The sequence below is a fragment of the Myotis nattereri genome (genome assembly GCF_964212035.1).
Source record: "Myotis nattereri genome assembly, chromosome: 9".
Taxonomy (NCBI): domain Eukaryota; kingdom Metazoa; phylum Chordata; class Mammalia; order Chiroptera; family Vespertilionidae; genus Myotis; species Myotis nattereri.
This window is the reverse complement of record NC_138084.1, coordinates 9543988-9557191: the sequence shown is the minus strand read 5'-3', so window position 1 is coordinate 9557191 and position 13204 is coordinate 9543988.

Here is a 13204-nt window from a genome sequence, read left to right as displayed (position 1 = left end):
GCCCTAACCTTTGTAATAGAAATTGACAGGATTAAAATCAACTGGTATAAATACGGATGTAACAAGACAATAAACAGCAGAACCTCTCTGGAGATCCAGACCAGAACTTGGCTGGAGATCCTGGCTGGAGATCCTGGCTAGGCTGCTGATCAACTGAACACTGTCTCCATGTCCTTCCTTCTTCGCCGACTCCGTCTACGCCTTTGGGAACCCCTGGACCTGCTGGGGTTGGACCCCGGCACCCAAGAATGATTGGCAATGAAATATTTCAAACATACAGAAAAACAGAGATAAATAAAACCACCCAGATTGAACGGAGGTTAATACTCCACTGTGCATGCTTAATATGGTTGTCATCGCACTCTTCAGTCGTCACTGCCACATTTACAAGAAGATTTGGCCCTGGGCTAGGACATGTCTGATGAACATACCCTTGCATGTAAGTCTCTGACATATTTCTCTGAAGTGGTTGCATAGCTTTCAGCTCCATGGTCTTCAGTTTTCCAGTGTGGCTCCCTCCATAGGGTAGGTGATGAGACTGGCTTTTTGCAGTGGCCACAGTCTGACTTTGGGACCACCACAGATCTGAGTTCCAACTCTTCCCACCAGCTGAATGAATGTGGGCAAGGGTCTTTACCGTCTCGTTTATAGAACTGGAATTATAATGCCTACCTTGTAGAGGTGATGTAAGTAAAGCGTTAGATGAGTAGCTGGCACATTGTAGGTGGTTATTACCAGCTTGTGTGTCTATCAGATGTTCCAAACAACCCTCAAAAGCTTGAGCCCCATCCAACTGAAGAATATCTACCAAGAACCAGCCACACACGGTGCAGATCATGAACGGCTCTTCATTTGTGGGCTCACTCATGCATGCCCCTTCTGCAACCTTCCAATGCCTCTTATTCTAAACCATGACATTTTTACAGAGTTTTGTAACACTTACCTTTACAGAAAGCCAAATTAGCCCATGAGGTAAGGGAGCAGTTGGCTGTAACCATGAAGCCCCCTAGTGACCATGTGCATTCTTTGGCTGTCATTATGTCCATGCATAGCTCTTCCTCTCCCTATCCTTAAGTGTACCTATGATTTGTCATTATAGCAAATTGCCTTTAAAAGATCACAGGGACTCAGTGGTTCTCAACTATGGCTGATCTTTGAATTCATCTCTGTGTAAAAAATTATCTATCTATCTATCTATCTATCTATCTATTATCTATCTATCTATCTATCTATCTATCTATCTATCGTTGATCCCAAGGCTACCTCCCAAGATATGCTGGGAATCTCTGGGACTGGGAGAGATGGGGATGGGTAGGATGAGGGTATGAGTAGTTAATGTTCCATGCAGGAGAGGCTGTTATGGATCCAGGGTTGAGAATCACACTGAGTTCACCACTTAAAATAGAATTTCTCTGAAGAGCAGTCTGAGATTTGGGAATTAATCAGGGAGTCTTTTGTTCCAATGATTTTGGAGGCAGGATGCTGCTATTCCAAGTCTTCTGTTGCAAATTAGGTCTTCCATAGGAATGAAGCATACGCACGGGCCATCCAAGCACAATGTAAATCAAAACACATGTCCACAGCTGGAGCAAACGCATTAGGGACATTTAATGGGATTCCACTGGAGTGAGTCGGTGTGACACCATGCCCAAGTTAACGAAAACAGCCCCCTAAAGAAAGCTCCATGAAAGAGAGCCAAAACACTGGGTTTATTGGTAATTCAGTGTTCCAAAACACACACACACACACACACACACACACACACACACACACACACGGTAAAATGCACACACTGTACCCTTTTGCAAACAAAAGCACACCAGATGCCAGGAACTGGCATGCGAGTACATTGTTTCCCAGACATAAAGCCCCGACTGGAACTGACCAGTGCTTCACATACCCCGCCCTCACTCTCCCCCTCCTCCTGATCCCCAACAGCTGTACGCTCTCAGGTACCCTGGCAGAGAAGTGCATCTGAAGATGGAGACGATGAAGAAATCACGCTTCTCTATTTATTAGTTTCCATGGTGACAGCAAAACAAAAGACAACAATAAGCGTTTCAAAGCAACAATAAAAGAAGCCACCTCTCTCTCAGGCAGGCCCCCCTCGGAGGGAAGGCAGAAGCTGTGCTGCTCTCTGTGAAATGATGGCCCGTGTCCTTCCCCCCGCCCAGGGGTATGGCTCTCAATGGGGCTGGCTACCTGTACACACACACCCCCGCAACCAAGAAGCTACTCCTAGAACGTTTTAATTTTTCTATTTTCTTTGGGGATCCTGTTGCTGAGTTTCACTTTAAATGAACTTCCAGAAATCAGACAGTGAAATCTCTGGGGATTTCTGAGCCACCCAATTCAAAGCACCATAACCAGGAACCTGAGTCGGGTCAGAATGCTGGCTGACCTCTTGCAACAAACAGGGACCCGGAATTTGGGCTTGTGAGATATTTAGCAAGTTCTGCCCCTCAGGAGAGAGTCAGCAGGGGAATGCCCTGGGTGCCTGACACGGGCAATGCCAAAGCCAGATCCCTCTCCCTCAGAGAAACCAGGGTCACCACGCCTATTGGTAACAGGGTAGAATACTCCCCTCACTGCAACCTCATTATCATTTGTCACCCTTGCCTTGCATTCAAGTGCTCTGACCCATGTCAATTGTGCCAGTTCGATTTCCTTTTCAATAAAGGCTCCAAGTAGTATTAACTCATTAGTTTCCACAACTATCCAACCCATTGACAGTATTCCCCTTGATTAACCTCCAAGAGCCCCCTCAGAAGAGTGGGAAATTAGAACAGTGAAAGCAGTGGTTCCAAATCACTCATTTTCTTTCTCTTTCTTTCTTTCTCTCTTTCTCTTTTTTTCTTTCTTTCTTTCTTTCTTTCTTTCTTTCTTTCTTTCTTTCTTTCTTTCTTCTTTCTTTCTTTCTTTCTTTCTTTCTTTCTTTCTTTCTTTCTTTCTTTCTTTCTTTTTCTTTCCTTCTTTCTTTCAGAGGGGAAATTCCCTCAGTGAATTTACTTAGAGCAAAAATGGCATCTTGGCTTTGGACTTGCCCCTACGTTCACTCATGTTAGTACTTTTTTCATTTAAGTTTTTATAGAAGGTAGGTCCTCTTTGCCTAAAAACCCAAGGGAAAAACCCCAATGCTTTAATTTACTCACATCCTGCTGTGCTTTCTCAGGTTATTCATTTTCATACCACGCCTTCAGATGCAACCTCCTGGTCGGAAGGAAAGGGGAGACAGGTCAATGGACATTGTCCCACACTGAGAAGGAGAGAACTTCTAGGTACCTCTTCCTGGTGGCCAACACCAGGGCTGCTCTAGGCTATTTCAAAACCTTAGCAGGCTCAATCCTAGAAACAGACACCATTTCCTTCCTAACCTGTCAGGCTCAGTGAGGCATAAAGCATAAATTAAGAATATTAACTGACAAAATCTGGTAACTCCCCGTTCCTGAGAACCCAAGAGGCAAACAGGAAGAGGTATCCTCAACCTTCAGGGAATGAAGACTATCTGGAAGGGGTGATGAGCTCTGCACGTTTAGAGAGAAACTGTCCTCTTGTTCTGGGGGTTCCCCTGTGTCCCTGGCTCTAGGAAACCATCTGACCACCAAGGTTGACAGTTGCCCACAAGAAAGCATAACCCTTGACCCACTTACAAGTTGGGCCTGTGGACTGGTTTTATTCTAAGGGTGATTTTTAATTCTTTTCTTCCTGTCTTATCATTCCACACTATGCCTCACCCCAGTCGGTATATGGAGGTTTATAGAAGCCACCAATGTGGGAAGAGGGGAGAGACAGTAAGGAGGGGCCATGATGCCTACATTGTCTGATTGACAAGGATAGTCATGACCTTGGGGGAGGGATGGTGGAGACTGTAGATAATACATGAGACATGACTATAAAGGCATTTTACTGTCTGATTGATGAAGCCAATTTCATTACTGTGCTGCCATACTGAATGTATATAAAACACAGGTTTAAAAAAAATTAGTTTTAAATTTTTTTAGTCCCAATTAGAGAATCCATGTCCATCTCCTCCTATGCAGCCCACTTGGCCACTGTGCAGCTATAGATAAAGCACATTTCCATCGCCCTCGAAGTATGGGAGCTCTGGCCACTGGCCACTCGTAATTTTGTCTTCTGAAATCCTTCTCTCCTCCTGAGTTCACACACTCAGAATCTGGCATTATATCCTTAAACTATAAAGTCCTCAACTTTATGCCCATTCGGAAAGCCTAAGCAAGCAAGGCTAGTTAATGCAGGAAGTGGCCAACTTACTCTGTGAGAATCTGATCCTCTCACTGCCCGGTAGCCAGGGATCTCGAGAAAGATGCTTCAAGTGGCAGGGAGCTCTGATGCTGCTTCTCGCTCTGTCTCTAACAGCCATGTGACGCTGGGAAAAGACCTGTCTCTTCTCTGGATTTCAGTTGTCTCCTTTATAAAAACAAAAAGCTGGCCACACAGTCAATCCCTTTCAGCTACATGTTCTATGCTGTGCAGCTGCAAGGTTGAATCTGAGAATCTGTGCATGCCAAAGGGCTTAAAAACTATGGCCCCTAACACTTAAGCACTCCACAAGTGGTAACTCATTTACTCCTCTCTAGAAGTCCATGAGGTAGGTATTCTAATTATGACCCCTATTTTTAAGGTGAGGAAAAAGGCATAGAGAGAGCTTGAACAGCGTGGCCTGTGTCCGACAGAAGTAGCATAAACTCAGGCAGACTGGCTCTAAGGGAAGTACTCAGGAACCACCAGAAATATAGAAAAATAGTTTTGAGGTTGAGCCTCCTAATGTTTGCATGCTTAGAAGGTGAGAGAGGAAGTGTGAGAATCAGTTAATCGGCCAGTTAACTGCATTTACAAAGAACCCAGACTAGAGCCAGACAATGTACTCTTTTTTTTTTTTTAAATATATTTTTATTAATTTTTTACAGAGAGGAAGGGAGAGAGAGAGTCAGAAACATCGATGAGAGAGAAACATCGATCAGCCGCCTCCTGCACATCCCCCACCGGGGATGTGCCCGCAACCCAGGCACATGCCCTTGACCGGAATCGAACCTGGGACCTTTCAGTCCGCAGGCCGATGCTCTATCCACTGAGCCAAACCGGTTTCGGCGACAATGCACTCTTGACCACCTGCTGGGTTCTTTCCTTACCAACAACAAAACACAAGTGGCAATGGTGTAAATGAGGATGATTCTGGCAGCAAAGCCCAAAATCACTTCGAGGTGAACTATCAGCTTGGGGTCTCTTTGCCACCTTGTCAGTGTATTGATGTGCTTCGGGGCAGGAAATGTTCCAATGATGCTGGATGAGGGAACACTAGAGGCCAGGCAAAGATAGCCACTCAAGTCTGGTTTTGAGAAGAAATACGCCTCCAGGGTCTTCAAAATACAGCCACTGAGGTCCTGACTGCCCTGCTCTGATGCCCCAGCATTGGCCTCCTCTAGTCCAGCAAGATCTTGGCAAAGGAACAGACACGTGTTCATTCATTTTGAAAACAGGCCTATTAGAAACCCTCAAACCCAACAAGCCTCTCTGGCAGGGAAGCTTTTGTCTGTTCCCTGCAGAAAGACAGTGATGGGAATGTATGCTATCTGGATTCTCGGCTCCTTGCACCAGGGCCCAAGGTTCTGAACACGGCCTCCTTTCAATACTCATTTACTGTAGAAGTTTCATGGAAACTTTACTGAGTGTTGTTTAGTTCAGTGCCTGCCGGGGGTTTTCCACCATTAATCCTCCTGGAGGAGGGTGGGGCTGAGCTAGGAACAATATAACCCTGGCCGCAGGGATCCTGATGCAACCAGCACTCCACAAGTTAACAGCACCTTAGGGGGTTAACCAACACAGCTGTGCAATGCGAGACAGCTTCAGACTGTCACCGCTATGTACTATAACCAACTTGGAGAGTTCTCTATATTGATACTTTCTTTGACCCTATCAACCAAATAGCTCTGTGGCATACTGGCTGTCATAGAATGAAATACCTCTCTTCCCCTGGAGCTAAAAGCATACCGAACTAAGAAGCGGTAGATTCTTTGCTACCATGTCATTGATTTACCTACTGTACTATGTGACCCAGGAGAGCTATGAGTCATCCCTCTTAACTTTCCAGCTAACAGAACAGGTTCCGTTGGATACAATCTCTTCTTTCTCTAGATTTATTTGTTCTGAATCCTGGTGCATTCCTAAGGCATTATTTCTTACTGAAGACAGCTCTCCCTCAGTGTTTGCTTAGTGATAATTTTTATTTGAAGTTCTTCCTGAGTAGTATGCTTGCCCTTTTCCAAGGCTTTATGTTCTTAGGAATACCTGAGTCACATGCTGTCAGAGCTCCAGCATTCATCAATCACAGGCAGGGGCACATATTTTTGTGTCTTTCTTCTCTCCCATGGGTCACTGAACGGTGTCAAAATTCTGATTTCTTTAGTTGAGCTCACAGACTATCTCTTGTCTTGTTTTCTTTCCTCTCTTCATACTCATTATTTTATTTCTAGGTAATGCAACAGATCATGTCTTCTTTCAAACACTAATCGAGGAATTACTGTGTTGGGCACTTTGCTGGATGCTGGGGGCAAAGTTGAAGATGGTCTGTCCTTGAATGAGATAAGAAAGGTCATGACTAGACAAAGCAGGAAGTGCTCCAAGGAAAGATCCTTGCAGGCGTGCAGAGCGGGGCTTGACCCAACCTGGAAGATCCCAGAAAAATCCATCCAAAAGCCAAGAAGAAGTGACGCTTGACCTAATTTTTACTTTAAAGGACAAGTAGCAGTCATTCCGGGAGGAGTCCAAACAACAGATGGACAGATGTGGATGCGGAAGAATGACATGACAAAGGGAGGCTGGAGAGTCATGGCCAGGGCACAAAGGGCTTTGTCCCTGGGGCTAAGACATTTGAACTATATCTTAAAAGTAGACAGGAGCCCCCAAAGGGAAGAGACAGCAGGACTGTAATATAGAATGGTATCATGAATCAAAGGACAAAATCTCTGCTACGTTCGTACACTGTGTGTACACTGTATGTTAGTAAGACTGTACGTTCCCATTCACTTCATCTTACACTGCGACTTGGCCCCAGTGACTGCCTACAGTGCATGGAGAGACTGATCGGAGCTTCGTGCCAATTCATGGCCCCAGCCTACCTCTCCAGGAGACTTACAGCAGTGACCACCTGTCCTCTGGTTTGCAGAGGGTTCCAGGAGGGTGGCCATCCTGGAAACCTTCCTAGAAAAGGAAGGACTTCTTTGCATAAGGCCATGAAATGAGGGATCCAGATAATGGACAGCAGTGGAAATGGCACTTGTAGCTGGGAAGAGAGCATGTGCGGAGACACAAGAGAGGCGGAGACACAAGCCCGTGAGCCCCACATGGTGGGAGAAGGTGGGAAATGTGGTGAAAGGGGCCAGGAGGTCCCTGGGTTCCCCGTTTCATCAGAACATTGCTGCACAGAAGATCACACATTTCCAAGTTGGAGAAGCTAAGGTAGAAAGAAATTGTCTCAGCACAAATATGAGGCAATAGCAAATTAAGAAGACAAATCACATGGTTTGGCTTGCTTCTGTTTCTAATCTCTGCTCTCCATGCCCACGAGCAGCCTGCCTGTCCTGCCCAGTTAGACATGCTCCCTTTGAAATCCAGAGTTCACAGAGCTTAAGGGAGTTTTCAGATGGAAATGTAATTACTTTCTTTTTTAAAGGCTCAAGCGAAGTCCTACTAATCATTTATTGTCACATCTGTAGCATAGCTCACGTTCACTTAAGGCTCATCAGAGGATCTGGAAACTGCTCAGGAAAAGAACCTGACTCCTAATGACCCCTGAACAATTCTTTTTTTCTTCTGGACACAGGCTTTTTACAATTTCCAAGAGACAGTTTGGGTAAACTTAATTCGGAATTTTATGAGTGTGTGGAACTTGTAGGGTTATCTCATTTCATGCACACAGGCCCCTCCTCCAAAACCCATACTTTCCCCTCATTTATATGTTTCACAGAGACCTTTTCCAGGAACATGAAAGTTTAAAACTTTCACTCAAGCTAAGGTTTCTGTTTTTATTAGGAATTTCACTGGCCCAGGATGTGTTACAGAGACAAAAGCAGTTTCAAAATTGCTGGCTCGGTCACGTTGACTGCAAGTGACTCTCAGCCTAGCAAAGAAGAAAAAGGTTTTTGGCTTGGCTGGAGTGGATCAGATGGTTGAGCATCATCCTATGTGCTGAAAAGTTGCCAATTCGATTCCCGGTCAGGGCACATACGTGGGTTGCGGGTTCGATCCCATTGGAGCATGTACAGAAGGCAACCGATGGATGTTTCTCTCTCTCTCTTCCCCAAGCATCCCCTTATGCTAGCATGTAACCCCGATACTCCCAACCCCAACTTGGGTGATATTTCCTATTTCACAGATGTAAGAAGACAGATTCTGGATACTGTCCTATGAATGTAGGTTCAGTATGTTAAATGCAATCGGTGTAATTCTGCAAGCATATACAGAAACGAGGATTTTGTAAGCACCATTTAAAACTATCTGAAGAGGATTTTTTCAGGTAACTTTCTGTAGCTCTTTTTATAAAGCAAAAGCCCTTTTGGGAAAAAACAACATCTCCCCACTTCATGTGTTCTAATTTTAGGTTTTCATAAATTAATTTCAAATTTCAAAAAAAAAAAAAATGCTGGAGGCCACCAGTCTTTTTCATTTGTTGAGTTAAGCTCCACACCGACCCAAGAGCCAATCATGCTTTGCTGTTACGCTTTCCTAAATAACAAACGGCATTTGAAAATGTGGGCTACCAAACAGAAAACTTCCCCGGAGTCAGCAGACAAGCCCAGCATAAGATCTCATGGTTCCAACTAACTAGCTCATAGACATTCATGTCCAGTTCTGCTTTTTCCATGGTCTTTCAGGAAGAGTCCAATTTCTGGTTAGGAACTGAGAAATTGGTTTGGTTTCTACTTCCGTACAGTAGTAGTGATGCTAAGATAGTATTAAGGGTGTTAGAAAAAGTGGCCTATTCTTGTTCTTGGTTTAGGCAATGGTGTGCTGGTAAATGTTTTAACAGCCAGCTCTCCGAGATAGAAATGTCTGTTTCATATATAGTCTGTTCGATGTAAGTCTGTTCGAAATTTTACTGACATACAAATAATAAAATACTCAGGGGATGTCCAACGGGGAGCGGGCCTAAGCCGGCAGTCAGGGGTCTTTAGCGCTGCCAGAGGCAGGAGAGGCTCCTGCCACCACTGCTACACTCGCCAGCCATGAGCCCGGCTTCTGGTTGAGCATCTGCCCCCTGGTGGTCAGTGTGCATCATAGTTCTGCTGTCTGCTCAATTTGCATATTAGCCTTTTATTATATAGGATAGTCATTGACTTTAAAATGTCTTTCTAAAGGTGAAATAAAAATTACCAAACCAAGATGTATAGGAATGTAAAATAGTGTTACTCGGTAGTCTTGATTGGTAACTTTAGGCCAATGCCATTAGCCAATCCTAACAACTAAGGAATTTCCTTTAATGCGAGAGAGGGAGAGGGAGGGAGGGAGGGGGAGAGAGAGAGAGAGAGAGAGAGAGAGAGAGAGAGAGAGAGAGAGAGAGAAGAAGAAGAAGAAGAAGAAGAAGAAGAAGAAGAAGAAGAAGAAGAAGAAGAAGGAGGAGGAGGAAGAGGAGGAGGAGGAAGAGGAAAGAAAGACATGAAACTTCAAAGTTTTCTTAAACAAAACAAACAAAAAGGTCAGACCTGTCTCTATTCGTATCAGATTTCTGACTGTTCATGTTACTCTGTGTTGTTCCTTGTCCAGGCATCTACTCAATACCATCATTTTTTTCTACTTGTTAGTCTTATCCTCCCCCTCACCTTCTCCTTAATGACTTTCCTCTTAAAAAACACAAAAGAAGCAAAAGGTCACTATATATCTGCTGTTCTCTGAGTACCGTGAAGTAGAACCTTTTGCTAAACAGTCATCCCCCAATTAAAAGAAGTGCAATTTTTCACTAATGAGAAAGCACGATTGATGCAGGTATACGTCTTCAGGTAAGCGGCTTTTGCTGTCTTATTTATAATGTGCACAAAAGACTTCTCTGTCTTCCAAATAACAGATGAGTCAATGCTACCATCATAAAATGTTGACATATCCACCCACTGCAAAAAGGAAACTGGCTTCAGAACATCTTACAGAAAGCATGAAGCTACTCTTGACAAATGGTAACACTTTTACTTAATCGGTATGTTCTCGAAACTCAGGCACAGAACTGCTCTCAGGCCCTTAGGAGAGAAATGTGTTTAGTGGATATCAGGCTGACACATTACGGGGGTCTGGAGGGGAAAGAGTGGGAGAAACCTACAAGGTATGAGCCATGTGTTAATATCTTTTATGAATAATTGTGTTGGTGATAGTAACAACACGGGATGGAGAAGTGAGGTGTTTCTAACAAAAACACATCCAAGAAACACAGAAAACAATATGAGAAAAATCAAGGAGATATTTCTACTTACCAAGCTCTGCTATCTGCATGAAAGAACTGTACTTTCAACCACAAAGACATTAACTTAAAAATATTTTATTAGACATTTCTTTTTCTATAACTTGTTATTCCAAAGTAAAAAAATTCCCTGGTCATCACCCAATAACTGAGGTGTTTTTCTATTTGGCCTTTAATTATTAATCCACACCAGCTGCCACCCACTCATGAATCAGAAGGTTAAAGGAATACATCATTCATTAGTATTAAAACCTAGAGGACACTACATGTCAGGTTACTGCGGCTTTAGCCTGACTTGTTTCTATATTATTTCTATACTAGAGGCCTGGTGCATGAAAACCTCTCATAGTCCGGAACCCCTCGGGGGATGTCTTCCTGCTGGCTTAGGCAGTTGGACATCCCTCTCGCAATCTGAGATCCCTCGCTGCTCCTCAGCACTGCCATGGAGGTGGGAGAGGCTCCCACCACAGCCGTTGCACTCACCAGTCGTGAGCCTGGCTTCTGGCTGAGCAGTGCTCCCCCTGTGGGAGTGCACTGACCACCAGGGGGCAGCCCCTGCATTGAGTGTCTGCCCCCTGGTGGTCCGTGTGCTCATAGTGACTGGTCGTTCTGCCATAATGGCTGTTTGGCTTTTATTATATAGACTAGAGGCCCAGTGCACAGATTCGTGCACATTGAAAGGAAATTAATTAGAAGGTGACTGGTGGGGTGGGACTGGGCGAGACGGGCCAAATAATCCCTGGAGCCAACCTCCCTCAGTCCCTCCCTGGCCAGCTGCACCTGGGGCTGCGTTGGGGCTCGAAGGGCATCTGCAGAGTGAGCGGGGTCCCTTTGGCAGGTGGGTCCCTTGGCCTGGTCTGCAGGGATCGGGCTGAAACCGCAGTGTGACATCCCCCAGGGGTCCCGGAGTGCGAGAGGGCACTCTGCAAAGTTGCTGTCACTTGGCAGCTCCTGCATTGAGTGTCTGCCCCCTGGTGGTCAGTGCGCTCACAGTGACTGGTCGTTCTGCCATAACAGTCCCTTAGCCTTTTTATACATATAGATTCCTAAAGGAGGTGCTACTGAGTTCAACAAACTGTTTTCACTATATGAACAGAGGGGCATTTCCTCAACCCATACATTTTTTTAATGTACTAAACTTTAAAATTTGATGTTTTTTAAAAGAGGAATCTCTTGTGAGGCTCTGGGGCCAGCCTACCTGCCTTGAATCCTGTCACTGCCGCTTGCTGGCTGTGTAATCTTACACAAGTTAGGTAAGGAGCCTTTTGTGAAGTACGGGCAATACCAATACCTATCTTATGTGTTGAAGACTTAATGAGTTAATAATACATACTAAGCATTCAGAACAATGTCTGGAACACAATAAGTTAGCTACTGCTATCATATTATTTTATTATATTTCCAAGGTGAGTATATACACAGTTTGAAGAGAAAAAAAACCCAGGTACTTATTGAGAACTAATTCAATAACTAGAAAAATATATATGGCCCAACTGGAGTGGCTCAGTAGTTGAGCGTCAACCTATGAACCAGGAGGTCAAGGTTTGATTCCCAGTCAGGGCACATGTCTGGGTTGTGGACTTGATCCCCAGTGTGGGGAGTGCGGGAGGCAGCCAATTGATGATTCTCTCTCATCCTTGATGTTTTTTGTTTTTTTTTGTTTTTTTTTTTTTTTGTTTTTTTTTTTTCATCCTTGATGTTTTTATCTCCCTCCCCCTCCCTCTCTATGAAACCAATAAAAATATATTTAAAAAATATGTACATATTTTTAAAAGCTACACCATCCTTTTTTAAAAAAATTTTTTTTATTGATTTTAGAGAAGAAGAAAGAAGGAGAGATTAGAAACATCAATGATGAGAATCATTGATTGGCTGCCTCCTGCATGCCCCACACTAGGGATCAAGCCTGCAACCGGATACGTATCCTGACTGGTAATTGAACCATGACCTCCTGGTTCATAGGCTGATGCTCAACCACTGAGCCACGCTGGCTGAGCTAGAAAAATATTAAAATATCTACCTAGAAAAATAGAAGTCTTGTAGAGAACTTCCCAAATGATACTTTAAAAAAATGTTTATTTTACCAGTTTAAGCTGATTGAGGGTAAGGGCCTTTAGCTATAAACACTCAGTGCCATGCACAGATACTTACCATTGTTGAATGAATAATGTATTTCAACATTTTCTTTTGTTTAACATTTTAAAAATCATCTAACCTACCAAATAGGAGGATTTATTTGAAATAAAGTGACAATATTCTCAGTATTACCTGTAGTCTAGGCAGTTTTCTACCTGCAAAGCAGGTATAATATAGACTGTCACACCTTTGTAAGGTGTCTTCCATGGCCCCCCCAAGAGACACCCTTGCATTGCAGTGGCACCCTGACCCCCAGAGCACAGGCCTGGCGGCTGAGGCTGACCGTGCCCTGGAGGGGCTTCATATTCCCTGGCCACTGTAGACAGATCTCTGCCACCCACCGGGCTGCCACTATTGGACCCTGACTAATAAGGTTGTCAATACAGATTGGACACTGATACAGTTGCCAATATATAAGCCTGGAGCCACCAGGCTTATATATTGGCAACTGTTCAGGTAATTTCTTTTGGTTCTAAATTTTGACCAGATTCGAAGATATTTATTAAAAGGAACATGTTCTGTATCATGATTTTATCCTTAGAGGAACTAAGCCCTTACATTTTTAAAGCTAATACTTTTCTAAGTCTGCCATTCAGAAGTAGAAGG